The 15,207-nt window shown below is 44.8% G+C and overlaps 2 protein-coding genes across 7 annotated transcripts in view; one reads left to right on the top strand and one right to left on the bottom strand.

The window, feature by feature from the left end:
• Positions 1 to 15,207, bottom strand: part of SLA2 (Src like adaptor 2) — a 247,460-nt gene that overhangs the window by 169,609 nt on the left and 62,644 nt on the right. The window lies entirely within an intron of this gene.
• The window catches only part of CHD6 (chromodomain helicase DNA binding protein 6), a 110,592-nt gene continuing 108,421 nt past the window's right edge, over positions 13,037 to 15,207 (top strand). For 3 of the 6 annotated variants that reach the window (XM_083746410.1, XM_083746409.1, XM_083746405.1), the window contains exon 1: positions 13,576 to 13,700. The gene's annotated coding sequence lies outside the window, so the exon portion shown is untranslated. Of the gene's footprint in view, positions 13,212 to 13,575; positions 13,701 to 14,480; positions 14,781 to 15,207 lie in introns of those variants that run through there. The other 3 variants (XM_083746411.1, XM_083746406.1, XM_083746408.1) reach the window with 2 other exon arrangements.

Below are 15,207 nucleotides of genomic sequence, written 5' to 3'. Positions count from 1 at the left end.
GCCTTGTACATGCTAGGGAGGCCTTGTACTCCCATGTGTTGTGAGGCCTTTACATAATCTGTGGTAAGGTCACATTTCTACTATTCTGGTTGCTTCATATCACAGAGGATTTTGTAGAGTTGGGAAGACTGCTGAAAAAATGGTCAAGGTTGTGGGGCACCTTCCATACCAAGGAAGGTTATACTGTTTGGGAATTTTTAGTTTAGGAAAAAATAAGAGTGTGGAGATTTATACAATTATACACACATAGCTGTCAACTTACAGATTTGAAAATAAGGGACCAGCAGCCTTGAAAATAAGGGACCAGCAGCCAAAATAAGGGACCTGCAGCCTCACCTGTTCCAGGCACTCCAGTCTTCTGGTCCTCCTGCAGTCTAGTCAAACTCATGCTGGGTAGCTTCGAGAACACTGTCCAACCAACTTTGTAACCAGAGGTTCAACTGAATAAAATCTGAATCACATGCACCACAAGGCTTACACAGCCTCAACTTAAGATGGCTCCTTGGCCTGGCTTTGCACTGCAAAGTTTGCAGCAGCACGTGCAACAAAATGGCGTCCAGCATTCAAAAAACCCCTCAGCTTGCATTAACTAGCCACACACAAGGCATGCAAGCTCCACCCCCCAGTGGTTCTTAGACTTCTTATTGGATGAGCAACACAGCCAAGCAACACAGTTGGAGCCTCCCTCCTCCCTGGCTGGCAGGGAGGGAGGGAGAGGAGCTGCTTCCTTTGAAATTTAAGGGACATCATTTAAGGGACATTTAACGGACATCCATCAATAAGGGACAGCAGCGGGACATGGCGCTGGAATAAGGGACTGTCCCTTCAAATAAGGGACACTTGACAGCTATGCACACAGTGTAGGCTGGTCCATTCAGGCATTTGCCTGCCTTCCTGCTTTCAGCCAAGCCTAGAGGATGGCATTGCTTATCGATTTCTTCCTCCTTAATCTCAGTGTTTCCCTTGCAGGATGGAGGATGGGAGCAAAACTAGAATTGGTTGCCTCTTCTAGTCATTGGCTCTGGCTCCACTTATTGCTTTGACTCTCTGCTTTCCACCCTGCCTGTCGTAATGGGCAGCAGCCACTGCTGATTTTGCATGATGTGTAGAGAAAGAGGACAGAGAGAATTCTAAAACTAGGAGTTGGGGTCCAAGGAATTAAACTGACTGGTCTTACTTTGACTCATTAATCATCTGAGTCGTACTGTGTTGCTAAAGGAATCTTCCTGTGATTTGACCCACGCCTCTTTGTTCCCATTTAGTACATTTTAGTACATTGGTTAGATACTGTTTTCGAAGCTACCAGCATGAGTTTGACCAAACTGGGGGAGGCAGTGGAAGACAGGAGTGCCTGGCGTGCTCTGGTCTATGGGGTCACGAAGAGTCGGACACGACTAAACGACTAAACAACAAGTACATTTTTAGTACAATCCAATGCATGTTTGCTCAGAATTAAAGCCCACTGTGTTCTGTTAATTATACAGTGGTACCTCGGGTTACATACGCTTCAGGTTACAGACTCCGCTAACCCAGAAATAGTACCTCGGGTTAAGAACTTTGCTTCAGGATGAGAACAGAAATTGTGCAGCGGCGGCGGCAGCGGGAGCCCCCATTAGCTAAAGTGGTGCTTCAGGTTAAGAACAGTTTCAGGTTAAGAACATACCTCCAGAACGAATTAAGTATGTAACCAGTGGTACCACTGTACTCCTAATAAAGGATCTCAGCCTTAGCCTGAGTCCTAACCAGGACCAGACCTACCATTAGGCAGAGTAAGCAGACTTGGTGCTCCTGTCCTTGGAACATGGTGCCAATTTGCCCATCATGCATAAATCTCTTGTGCTTATGTCTTTTGCCGCAGCCAGAATGTAAGTGGCTTCCCACTGGAAATCTGACTCACCTCCTTCCCAAGAGGAGTGGCTAGTGAAAGTGTGGGACATTGCATTAACAGAACACCTGACACAAACAGAGTGTCCTTAATGGTTCATCAAAAATAATTCACTTTTATTTGACTTGGTATAAGTTTTTCTCCTATGTTAGCTTGTCAGCACAGCTCAGTAAACCCCCTGCTCTACAGATAAATATTCTTTCTTGCACTCACCATTCTTACTGCATTTTGTATGTGCTTATGTCAATAACCGTTCTGTGTGAAAAATGAGAATACTTTTTAAAAGAATCATAATAAGCAGAGTAAGGTGCTGCCTTTGTGGCAGATAGGGTGGTAATATGAGTACTCATTAGCTCCTTGTCCATTCCCCTCTCTTGGAGGACCAATCTATGTGAGCCAGGTGACCTGCTGTGCACCTTTGAAGCTTTCAGGTGCATTGGAGGAAATGGCACCATCACTACTGCTGAAGATGTAAAATTAGAGTGCTAGTCTGGTAAACTTCTATATATGGAGGGAGCCCATCTGACCTCAGGCAGAAACAGGTATTAAGCTGTCTCTGGTTCCAGCTAGCAACCTGCATAGGAAGTGAATTCTGTCATGAATCTCTGGCGGCCGGGATTTGACAGAGAAGTTTCCTGAATGGGCAGTGCCAGACCTTTATTTGCCTTGATGGCAACCTGAACTCCCTCTTTGGCTGACTTGGAGGATATGTAAATGGTTGCCACAACAAAGTTTGGAAATTCTTTCTTATTGGTGAAGCAAGATAGCATTTCCCTATCAGCTTCCTCAAAAGCCACAGCAGTTCTTGAATGCATGGTATGCAGCCATGAGGGACACAAATAAGGCCATAAAATCAGGCAGAGATGCATATTTGTGAGGAGAGCTTTAGACATCTGTACTGACTTTAGAAATGTGTACGTTGAATACTAATTTGATCCCTTCAGTCCCCAAAGCTCTTTCCCAAACGATCATTGCATTTGTTATTTCCCTGTAGCCCAAGGCTAAATGATGAATACAGTATTAGCTGGTGGTCTAGGATTGGGGTGGGGAGGCTGTTGTCAACCCACAATATAATAAATCAGTTTTCAAATCCTCTGGAATAGATGAAAGGTAGTGCTGTTATTCTAAAGCTGAAATCAAATAGGGCTGTGTTCTCTGCTTTGACACATTTATTTGCTTGCTTGTTTGTAAGATGCCATCTTGTGGAACATGCTTTTTAGTTGTATTCTAAAGTGATGTTTAAATCCCCAAGGTGACTAAAGACTGAGTATAGACAGTGATGTTGCAAACCTTATTTGAGGCTCCAAAATGTGTGTCGTCAGCTTGCTGGCTTCATTGCTACAAGCAGGGCTGTCTCAAGCATATCCGGCGCTGTGGTGCAAAGATCCTTCTGGCGCCCCCCTGCCCCCATTTCCCAGGGTTGTTAACCTTTTTTCAAGGGTGGAACCATAAGCTGTTGACCTTTTTTAGGAAAGGTTCCCCAGAGTTGTCAGCATTTTTTTAGGGAAGGAACACCAACAGCGCCAGAGGAAGCCTCTTGGGACGGGACAGCATTGCCAGTGGGGCTGGAGGAGGCGGGCAGTGGCTGGAGGGCAGGGAAGAGGCGGAGGCTGGATGCAGCACCTCCTGGAACAGCTGGCCACTTCATGCTGCGGTGGCCATGGCAGGCAGATGCTCTGAGCACAGTCCTGTTTTGGCGCAACATGGTGGAGGCAGGTGAGGGCAGCGAGTGGGCCAGGGGAGCCAGCCCCATGGTGATCCTCAGCGCTTGATGCCCAGCTCAAAGATGAAGACGTTGGGCAAGTGAGCACACCAAGTGAGCAGGCCTGCACCGAGTGAGCGAGTGGGCCTGCGCTGCTTCCAGGAGCTTTAGCTTGGTTTTTTCCCTTTTAGCCTTCTGGCGCCCCGCAGAATTCAGCGCCTGCAGGCTAAAAGGGAAAAGGCCAAGTTGATGCTCAGCGCGAGCGGCGCACACACCCTCGCTCACTCAGCGTGCTCGTTCGGTGTTCCCCGGACTCTCACCTGGCAGCCTTCAGAACTTGGTGCCCTGGTGCCCTGCACCACTAGCGTCTATGGGTAAGACAGCCCTGGCCACAAGTGGAAGAGGTCTACAGCATTCCATTGTAGGAAGGCCTAAGAGAAGCCCCATGGGCCTTTTACAGTAGTCAGTTTTCAGTCTCGCTTGCTTCCTCAGTGCTGTGCTGTTGCCTGCTCCTCAGCTTTGTAGGTCAAAGATAAAACTATCCCAAGGCAGTGGATGGATTGGGTGATATAGATGGCCTGCACTGCACTGCTCTTTACAGCAGGGCTGTCTCATATGTTGGACTTGATTCACAGCACACTTGTCAAAAGAAACTGACTGCCACTGGTCCATACCTAGCTGCTTCTGAAAGTGTTCCAGGACTTAGAAATCATTAAAAATTTTGAAATGATGGCCTGAACTACTGTTGCCTTACCAGGTACAAGTCTCAAGTGTTAAAAGAACGAATCTTCACCTCAAAGGAAATGAAGCTAGCAGTTTATTCATGAGAACTGAAAGATCAATACAACTATGTTAATATTTTTATCCTTTATAACTGTCAGCAGAAGTTTGTCTATCCAGAGACTTGTCAAAATAATTATTATCACCATTTAATGTTTGTTAAAGCATCTAAAATATACCCAAAGCTTAAATTAAAACTTCCTACACACAGGCCCCCAGTCTACATAATTCAGAAGGAATGGATAATCAATATTCTCTTCAGAATTTAACGTTCTGCTGAAAAATAATACGGCTGTCCTGTTTTGTATTTCTGGCTGTGTGAACAAATATACTGTACATTCCAAATGAAAAGCGAGACATTATGGGTTTCCCCAGAATTGAATATGGGAAGAAAAAACTGCCTCTTCATTTTAGAAAATGTCAGCTTTTAAACAGAACAGCCTTTTAAAACAAATAATATGCCTATTCAATGCTCTTTAGAATGTAAGATTCTTACCTTACACAGGGTGCTGGTTCCAAGGAACTACACAAACTCTGCCTGTCCAAGGACACTTGGGGTTCGGGTTTCTTCAACAGCAGACTCTTCTCTACAATGGTTCATGGAAATTTTATTTTGCAACTGATGGGATTTTTGAAAAAACAGGTGTGTGTGTGTGTGTGTGTGTGTGTGTGTGTGTGTGTGTGTGTGTTGTTCATTGGGGGAGGGGGCATTTTACACATTGCCAAAAAAGACAAAAGGCATTGCCTCCACCCAAAAAAGACTAAAAAGGACACAGATGTCAAAATTTTGCATATGTTAATGAGAGAGAGAGAGAGAGAGAGAGAGAGAGAGAGATGAAGATTTACACATAATTGGTATAATTTAAATTGAAATATGTTTCCCCATAGTGAGAAATATTGTGACCAAGTGAATGGTCTGCTGTCATGGTGCTGTTAATGGACATCTTCAGCGCCCCTGCTCTTCCTTCATAGGGGCTTTATTTTCAAAATGGACAAACTAAATAACCTTTCAAATGGAAGACTCCTTCAGAGGACTGCCCTTTGTCCTAACTGTTGAAAGGGGCTGCTTGGTTGGCACTGACCTGTAACAAGTTTTTTTCAGTGGTGGTTGCCTGGCTTTGGAATATTCTCCTTAGTGAGGTGTACCTGTCTTCATCATTGTTAACTTTCAGGAGGAATTTGAAAACATTCCTGTTTACCCAGGCCTTTGGTGGCTGAAAAACTCTGTTCCTGGCAACCACAAGATAATTGGATAGAAGTATGTTTTTATTGTGATTTAGAATGTTTTAATCAGTTTTGGAATGTTATTGCTTTGGTGTGTGTGTTTTTTGTTTGCCCCCCCTTTTTCTTTTAAATGGTTTATCTGTTTCTTGCCCTGGACTCCTTGAGGAATAAGGGTTGGATAGAAATTCAACAAATAATAAAACTGTGGGGGCAGAATTACCACAAATATATCCAAGCTCTTGAGTACACCATGATTACTCTACTGATCCTGGCTACAAATTCACCTGAGCACATCACATTTTAAAATTTTTATTTATTGATTTTGGCAATTTATATACCACTTAATTATAATGATCGCTAAGCTGTATACAGCAAGAAATAATATTTTTTGGGTTCTCTGCCATAAAGTAAGGAATACTTCAAATCACAACAAATTTTAAAAGGCATAATTTACTGGACTCATACATGGGGACCATGCATATTTATTTCAGTGGCACTTATAGAGGCAGAAAATGCAGTGAGTAGCACAGTGAGAGCAGCAAAGTTGACCAAAAGTTAAGGAAAAGGTTGCTCCTGTCCTGCACTAGAGTCTTCCAATATTGGTGAGGCATCTGCTTTTCCAGCTGGAAGGGGAATTAAAATGGAGGTGTTACGCAACATATAATATAGCACAATATGATCTAAAAATTATCATATAGTGAGATAGCACTATGTAGCTGTAGGAAAATGGAAAGAAAAAGAGGAGCCAATAATTAAAGCCCCTTGACAGAAATGTCAAAAGACTGTTCAAGGGCCGAATAGCAGGCTATTTACTAAGCTCACTGTTGCATTCAGCAGGAAGCAATAAAAGGGACAGAACTGGCAACTAGGTAACTTTAATTAAAGGCACAGAAGCCCTGAAAAGCCGCAATAGCACATTGCATGTCCTTACTGGACAGGCTTGTGCTGAAATTGCATTAAAAACTTGCCATGTGGGTAGAACAGAAAAACCATTGCAATGCAACGATTTGTTATCAACCATGTCACCTGGATTCTCTGTAAAATCTAGTGAAGAAAGGATGCAATGCACAGAAAATTGGAATTGGAAGCACAACCTGGAAAAGGAAGGGACAGCGTAAGGGTCTGCCTCATGTTTGCTCTTGTAGGTTTAGTTTTTGGTCATCTTCTCAATTATTTGCGCAACATAGCAAAGAATTAACCAAAGGGAGAAAAAGAACTTTGGAAAAGAGAGACATAACAAAAGTGTCTCAAAATAAACAGCATGCCAGAGTGTTTCACAAATGGGATTTATTCATTTTTCCAAGTAAAGAGATACAAATAATCCGTACTTTGGTTTGGTTTATAGGCTGCCCCATCTTGTTATGCTGATATATAATTGAGAGTGGTGTCATTAGAACATCTTCAACATTTGCCATGTCCATGACTGCTGATGAGCGATGTTTTCCATGGTGACTATGTCCCATATTCAAAGTACACGTAGAAGAAATGTTTGTTTGGTTTTCCCACATTCTAGCTATGATTCATTTCCCTGCAGTTATCATGAATTATCCATTCCTTGTGTTTCATGCATTACTTGCAAGTTGCAACTATATTAACTATATTAAAAAGCATAGATATTGGAGAAAAAGAGAGTTTGGTTGTTGTTGTTCTTCTTCTTAGCATGGATAATATTTCTCATTAATTTCCGAAACTTCTCACTATTGGAGCAATTAGACAGCTCTGTAACTTCCTGGATCTCTTTTGGATTTTGAAGTGTCGGGGCTCATGATAATTGTGCAAAAGAGATCATTACAGTAGATACAGATTTTCTCGTCTCTTCACAAGCAGCTGCAGCTGTTCAGAAATTCTGTTTTGTTCAACTTCACTACTACTGTAATAACAGCAGGAAGAGTGGGAGGCTAACCTGTGGCTCTCTAGATGTGGTTGTAAAGGTAAAGGGACCCCAGACCATTAGGTCCAGTCGTGACCGACTCTGGGGTTGCGGCGCTCATCTCGCTTTATTGGCCGAGGGAGCTGATGTACAGCTTCCGGGTCATGTGGCTAGCATGACTAAGCTCTTCTGGCAAACCAGAGCAGCGCACAGAAACGCCATTTACCTTCCTGCCGAAGCAGTACCTATCTATCTATTTGCACTTTGGCGTGCTTTCGAACTGCTAGGTGGGCAGGAGCAGGGACCGAGCAACGGGAGCTCACCCTGTCACAGGGATCTGAACCGCCGACCTTCCGATTGGCAAGCCCTAGGCTCTGTAGTTTAGACCACAGTGCCACCCGCGTCCCTCAGATGTGGTTGTACTATGACTCTAATCATTCCTGACCATTGGCCATGCTAACTAGAGCTGATAGGATTTGGTGTTTAAAAAGTTTCTTGATTCAAAATGGCATCTAGTTGTATCTAAACACAGACAAAAACTTTATTCCTGATCTTTGGAATTGCTATGCAAAAATTGGTTAGGTTATCTTTAGAGGTGTCCAAACGCATATCAAACATCGATGCACCAAGATTTATAGTAGATTCTGGAAAATATTGAGGCTCAGACTTTGACAAATCTCTAGACAGTTGACATGGTTTATGGGGGCAGCTGTCAAATATGCCTTTATATTTCATTCCCTTGGGATGGAACACAGAGCTCAAGAATCATTTTGGTGAGTACAAACTTGTAATGCAGGCCCCTGTCCCACCCTACACCTACAATCTCACGGCTTTTCTACCATCCACCTGAAAAAAATACCGTATTTTTGCTCTATAAGACTCACTTTTTCCCTCCTAAAAAGTAGGGGGAAACGTGTGTGTGTCTTATGGAGCGAATGCAGGCTGTGCAGCTATCCCAGAAGCTTCTGAGATTCAGAATATTTTTTTTTCTTGTTTTCCTCCTCCAAAAACTTGTGGTCTTATAGAGCGAAAAATACGGTAATCATTCACTATTTTTGTTTCATATACTATTCGGCTTGAAGAAGAGTTTTATAAAGATTTTTATTTTGTAACTTTGTTGCTCTTGCTCCTAATAAAAATATTATCCTGTTGATGTTATCTTTATTTTATAAAAATATTTGTGTACCGTTATTTCATTCTTTAAAAAAAATCAAAGTTGTTTACAACCATTATAGGACCACAATAAAAATACATTAAAATTTAAAACAGATCACCAGCTATTACAGAAAGGTTTGCAGCAAATATTCAAAGGCTAATATAGAATACACCTCCTAATTTGCTAGTTGAAGAGCACCCTACTCAACTAGATCAATGACATGAAAGGCTTGATTTCAGGTTGAAGTCCCATAAGCTGTAGAACTTGGGGGACAAGCAGCGATGCTCCTAACAGATGATCTCAGTGACTGAGCTGGAATATAAGGGTCCAGGTAGTCCCTGGACCTTGGTTATTCAGGGCTTTGTAAATTAATACAAGAACCTTGAACCTGGCTCGGTAGTAGATGGGCAGCCAGCGAAGAATGTTTTTACAATCGTGTCACATGTTATTGGCAATGTGCTTCCATCAGCAGTCTGTTGCATTCTGCTTTTATACTAATGTAAGAACATTACTGCACACATTTGATAAATAAACCAGTTACCAATAACTTAAAATTTTTATTTTTCTGGTTTTTTCATTGCAAAAGCATGTATAATTTCCCCAAATTCTCTTCCAAGTTGACACTCAATAGACAAAATAGCTAGGTGGCTTAACTGTTCTTGCCCATAGTATAAGGGATGCAGTTTTTGTTGACTGCTAGTTTGCTGAAACGTTACTCAGGTTCTGCCAGTCACTGGCAGTGTGCAAAAAATCAACAGGGCTATGGACACTTCGTTAAAAAAACAGTAGTAGTTGTATTTTTGTAAATCTCATATAATAAGATAATGGGAAGGGGCAGGGGATGGATCACAAGCTTTTCCATAGTAGGCATATCTATATCTGTATCTATATCTGTATCTCAGATGCAGCATTTGATAAGGAAAATTCTCCAAAGATCTGAACAATACTTGTGAAACAGACATTTAGACACTTCTAGTTACTCAGATGCTAGTGTCACAGATGTTACAAAAGCAACAGAATGTAAAACAAATGTTACTGGTTTCTTTTGATCTACAGTTTCACCTCATTTCCCATTTATCAGCACACGGACAGCAGCAGTTGGATTTCATCTCCTGGAATTCTTTAATACTAAAATGAAAGATCTAGCATGGTGCCTTTTGTAAAGCTGACTTCCAAAATTATGTCATCTTCTTTACATGACCATGATATTATTTGCTGCAGTGATCTTCTAAGAACGGAACCAGTTACTATTTTTGATGGGATCTCTAAAAACAGAAAAGGGGACATGGGTGGCGCTGTGGGTTAAACCACAGAGCCTAGGACTTGCCGATCAGAAGGTTGGCAGTTCAAATCCCCGCGACAGGGTGAGCTCCCGTTGCTCGGTCCCTGTTCCTGCCAACCTAGCAGTTCGAAAGTACATCAAAGTGCAAGTGGATAAATAGGTACCGCTCTGGTGGAAAGGTAAACGGTGTTTCTGTGTGCTGCTCTGGTTCACCAGAAGCGGCTTAGTCATGCTGGCCACATGACCCAGAAGCTGTACGTTGGCTCCCTCGGCCAATAAAGCGAGATGAGCGCCGCAACCCCAGAGTCGGTCACGACTGGACCTAACTGGACTGGACTGGACTGGTCAGGGGTCCCTTTACCTTTACCTAAGAATAGAAAGAGTAAACGATATAGGCCACGTAAACAATAGCTTGGGTTTCTACAGTGGAAGCACAGGGTTTCTTTAACATGCAGAAAATATATGAAACTTTCCTTATTTGAACCCAGGTATGATTGTGGGACGCAGGTGGCGCTGTGGGTTAAAGCCTCAGCGCCTAGGACTTGCCGATCGAAAGGTCGGCGGTTCGAATCCCTGCGGCGGGGTGCGCTCCCGCTGCTCGGTCCCAGCGCCTGCCAACCTAGCAGTTCGAAAGCACCTCCGGGTGCAAGTAGATAAATAGGGACCGCTTACCAGCGGGAAGGTAAACGGCGTTTCCGTGTGCGGCTCTGCCTCGCCAAAGCAGCGATGTCACGCTGGCCACGTGACCCGGAAGTGTCTCCGGACAGCGCTGGCCCCTGGCCTCTTGAGTGAGATGGGCGCACAACCCCAGAGTCTGTCAAGACTGGCCCGTACGGGCAGGGGTACCTTTACCTTTATGATTGTGCATTGCAACTGATAAAGGATGTAAGGTGCCATATGTTAAAAAAAATCAGTAAAATTCATATTTTAAAATGAATGTGTAGGAGATAGTGAAGGAAGGCATTAGATGAGAACAATTGCAGGGCAAAGTATTTTGTAACTCAGTTCATCATTTATTTCGGAAATTTGAGTACAATGTCTGGAGAAATAAGGAAGATGACATGCTTGGTAAATCTGTCCAGAACAAGAGCTGAAAGAAAGTAAAGGAAATAAGTGTGATAATATGAAGATGGATTTAGAAGAACTATAACAGACAAATGGAAGTACAGAACAGAATGTGTTTAGAAATAAGTAGTGCAGTGTACCTTCTTGATGACAACAGCTGTAAATGGCGGGAAAAGGAATCTATTGCAATATACCGGTACCAATTCCTCAGCTTACCTCATAGAAGTAACTGAGAAAATGGAAGTCTGAAGATGTAAACTAGAAAATTTAACTTCTAACACGGAACTATAACATTTTAGCCAAATGTTTGCAAACTTTAGTATTTTGAGATTTCCTTACTGCAGTTTCTATCAGTGTAGCAGACGTATTTATTTCCCATGTAGGTAGCAGCATGCTTCTATGACTTTGGAAAAGTTGCAGCTTTGTTTGGTACTTTGGTCTATTCTTAATTTGATTGAGGACTGATTTATATGACCAAATGGACATATTCAGAATGTTGGTTGAACGGATCTGTGCAGAAGGATCAGCTTGACCAGATAAGTGGGCAACTCCCTAGTTAGCATGGGTATGATCATCTACTCCCAGATGATAGTGGTACTCCAGTTGGAGGTCTTACACAGTTGTTGTTTTTTTAAAAAATATAATTTGTATTTAATTTTGCAGCAAGAAATCAACTTCTCACCTAGAACGTCCTTTTTTGGTGTATGTATCCATAGGCATACTGTGTAACATATTCATACTGGGGAAGGGCTTCTAGCTTAGTAGCAGGGAAACTACTTTGCATACAGCTCCCTGGTTCAGTCCCCAGCATCTTCAGTAGGAGTGAAAAAAAACCATCCAAAACCCTGAGGAGCCACTTCCAGTCAGTGTAGAATATACTGATCTAGATGGACCAATGTTCTGACTTGGTGTAAGGCAGCTTCTTCTATTGAACCCTTCACTGTCTTTATACAACTTGTCTAAACACCTCATATCCTACCCATTCCTTTGACCCTCAGAATAATGCATCTCTCCAAAAGGAGAGATTTTGGAATATTGGTGGTTTAAGGTGACTTGTCCATATAAGATAGGACGGGGAATCACATTACAGTATTGTGTCCCTGACTGACCATTCTCCTCATCTGCATACTATGGTGAGTCTGCTTCTGACCATCTATTCTAGCAAAGCAGCTTTGAATGCTGGTAGGATGTTGTTGCGTTCAGGTCATGCTTGGGCTTCCCACAGGCATCTTGTTGGCCATTGTGAGAACAGGATGCTGGGCCTGGTGAGCCATATATGTTCATCTATATAGGCTATACATTTGCTGTATCTCTATCAGAACTGCAGCAATCCATTCCTTCTACAGCTGGGTCATCAAAAATAGGCAGCAGCACCTTAAGCAAGTATCGGAAATTGAACCAGAAACTTGGTTCATGCAAAACTTGGGCCCTACCATCACGTTTAGCATATGGGGAAGCACTTGGTGTGATTGCTTTGTGCCATGCCCCTCATCTGCTAAGTCCATCCACTTCTGCTATGCCACAACAAAGCTGCACTGAGCTGTCCCTGTGGTAAATGTGGGTGAATTTGGGCACTAGGCACATTGTGAAGTAATTCCATGACTGAATCGGCGTACAGATGTTTGGCAAGGATCTACTCTGCTCATGCTGTATCAGCTTGTTCATATTTTCCAAAGAGTAACACCCTACTCACCAGCCTACATATGGGGGAAAGAAAATAACATAACTGGCAGAAGGCAAGAGGTCTTATTTCAATGTTTCTTTTCCAGGAATGTTCCATAGGTGCACCATTCAACCGGCGTATCAACTGCGCACATTAGCCTGGAACCAATAAAATAACATTAAAACCAGTTAGCAAAAGAAAGGTCTTCAGAATGTGTTTGATTAACTCCCACTGCAACCATTACTCACCAGATTTTTTTTTGAGGGGGAGGAGAGGAAAGCTACGCTAAGGAATAGCTCGTCTAGATTGGCGCTACCCCACATCTCTTAGAAAAAGGAAAGTTGGCATCCTTCCCCTCACCCCAGTATTGTGCCCATTTCTCCTTCCCACACGCGACAAAAAAAGACCTGCATCGTCCTGCTCGGAGGTTGCACATTCCACCTCCAGACACTGTGCTTTAAATGCAGGAAATCTCACATCCGGGACATGAAAAGCGAGCAAAGACGTGGAATGCAAAGGGGGAGAGGTTCTCCCCCGCTTCTCCTCCCCTCCCTTCTTCTCCTCCGCTTTTAATGCTGACTGAAGTAAGTAAAAAACCCCTTGATTGGAGGATACGGGAGTGGGGGGCGAAATCCTTCTCTCCTCTGCTAGCCTTTGGAAAGTTGCAGCTACAGTTGCGTTGGGCAACCAAGCTGGAGAGCTGGAAGGGGGCGGGAGGCAGGGCAGAGAAGGACCGGGGCTGCAGATCCGGGAGGCAAAAGGAATTGCGGGGAGGGTGCGGGGGGGGGGGGAATGCTCGGTCCTCGCCACAGCCAATCCCGGCAGCGATCACATCAATGCAAATAGGAGCACAATGGAGCTAGCAATAAGCGCGCTGCAGCCAAGCTTGGAGCGGGCTGCGCTTGGCTGACGGGCCGCCTCTCCAATGGCAGGCGCCGGGGGGCTGCGGGTGGCCAGTGGCTGCAGCGCGGGGGCGTGCCGGGGCCAGGCTAGGCTGTCCTTGCAGGGTGTCTGGGCTAAACTTCACCAAATAATAGCTGTTTGTATTTTGGCTGCTGCAGGAGCCATTTTAGGTAAGTTGGGCTCTGAACTTTTTATTGGCGCGCCGTGCGCGAGTGAGGGGTGCGCGGGGTGCGCAAGGCGGTGCGGGGCCAGCCTATGAATGAACTCTGCGCTCGCCGGGCAGGGCAGGCGGCAGGGGCCAAGGAGCCGCCGGCTGGTCAGGCGGCCCGGGCTCGGCCGGCGGGCGGGCGGGGAGGGGGGGGTCTTGCCAAGCGCTTAGTTTCTCCTCTCAGACACTGTCATGGCGTTGGCGAGGCTCTGTCCTTGGGAAGCAGAGCTGGGCGCCGGGGGAGGGGGTGCTGCGTGTGATGGTGCCCTTGCGCAGAGTTGCAAGGAGGGAGAGGATGCCCATGTGGAGTCGAGCAGGGATGCCCCGCAGGTTCCCCTTGCAGCGCAAACCTTCCCCCTTAAAGCGCAAGGCTCGGGGAGGAGAGCGAGCGGGGGATGGGGGAGGGAGGGAAGATGATCTGCAGCTCCTCCCTCTCCCCCTGTGTGCAGGCAGGCTGTGGGCTGGGGCTGCCGCCGCTGACCCTCTCACCCCCAGAAGTTCTCTGCGCCTGCCCACTGTTTTGCATGGGTGGCGATCGGGAGGATGCGCCGTCCAACCCCAGCTGCGACTCCCCTTGGGTCTAGTCCCACGCACTGCAGTTTGCTTTCTCCCCCCCCCCCCCACAGCCCTCCCTCCGAGGCGCTCACGCACAGAAACGCGCGCACACACACACAACGCACAGTCCAGCCCACCTGCCTCTTTTACAGATCCATCCACAATACGGCCATGAGTCATGTGCATTCCTGCAACCATGACCAAGTTTGGTGCAATTCCGGGGCTAGGGAGAGATTAGCATCGAAGGAGAGTTGGAAACTCAATCCATCTCTCTCTACTCCTCCTTTCATTGTTTTGCGTCCGTGTTGCCACCTTCCGAATTATGCCGCCGGGAGGTAGTGATGTTTTGTAGAGGGCTTGTAAATATTTGCAGATTAAAAAGCAAATCGGGAGGCCCTGAATTCCCAGGGTGAAAGAGCAACTCCCCATCTTGTTTGATTTTGTGACCGCCACAGCGCTGTATGTTTTGAGCTATGAGACGTGTTCGGTAAGCATTCCAGAGTTTACAAAAATGGTACACAGCAAGCCTGCATGGCTGTGTGTTTGTGTGTCTGTCTTGGAGGGGGAGACTTGGAACCTGCAAATTGTGTACACTGTCCCTGTGGACTAGTGACTTAAAAAGTATAAGTGTAGTACAAGGTGATGCATACTGAAATGGGACTTATCATTGAGAGAAGTGTTTTCCAATAACCTGGGATTCCACATGGAGTATGAAGTTTACATATTAAAGAATGGTTATAGACCTGGTCTGCTACCAGTATGTGGTAAGAAAGACCGCAGATAAGAAGCATCTCTGCTGTGGCATACTGGCATTCGTTAGACTGATACTATACAAGCTGTGATTTTGATGACATTTTTGTACTTCCCCCACTATTGTAGCAAAATGTCAATTCATTGCCAGTCTCCTAACACTG

The sequence above is a fragment of the Podarcis gaigeae genome (genome assembly GCF_964106915.1).
Source record: "Podarcis gaigeae genome assembly, chromosome: 6".
In the NCBI taxonomy this organism is placed as follows: domain Eukaryota; kingdom Metazoa; phylum Chordata; class Lepidosauria; order Squamata; family Lacertidae; genus Podarcis; species Podarcis gaigeae.
The sequence above is the reverse complement of the archived record's forward strand: the minus strand, read 5'-3'. Positions and strand labels throughout refer to the sequence as shown.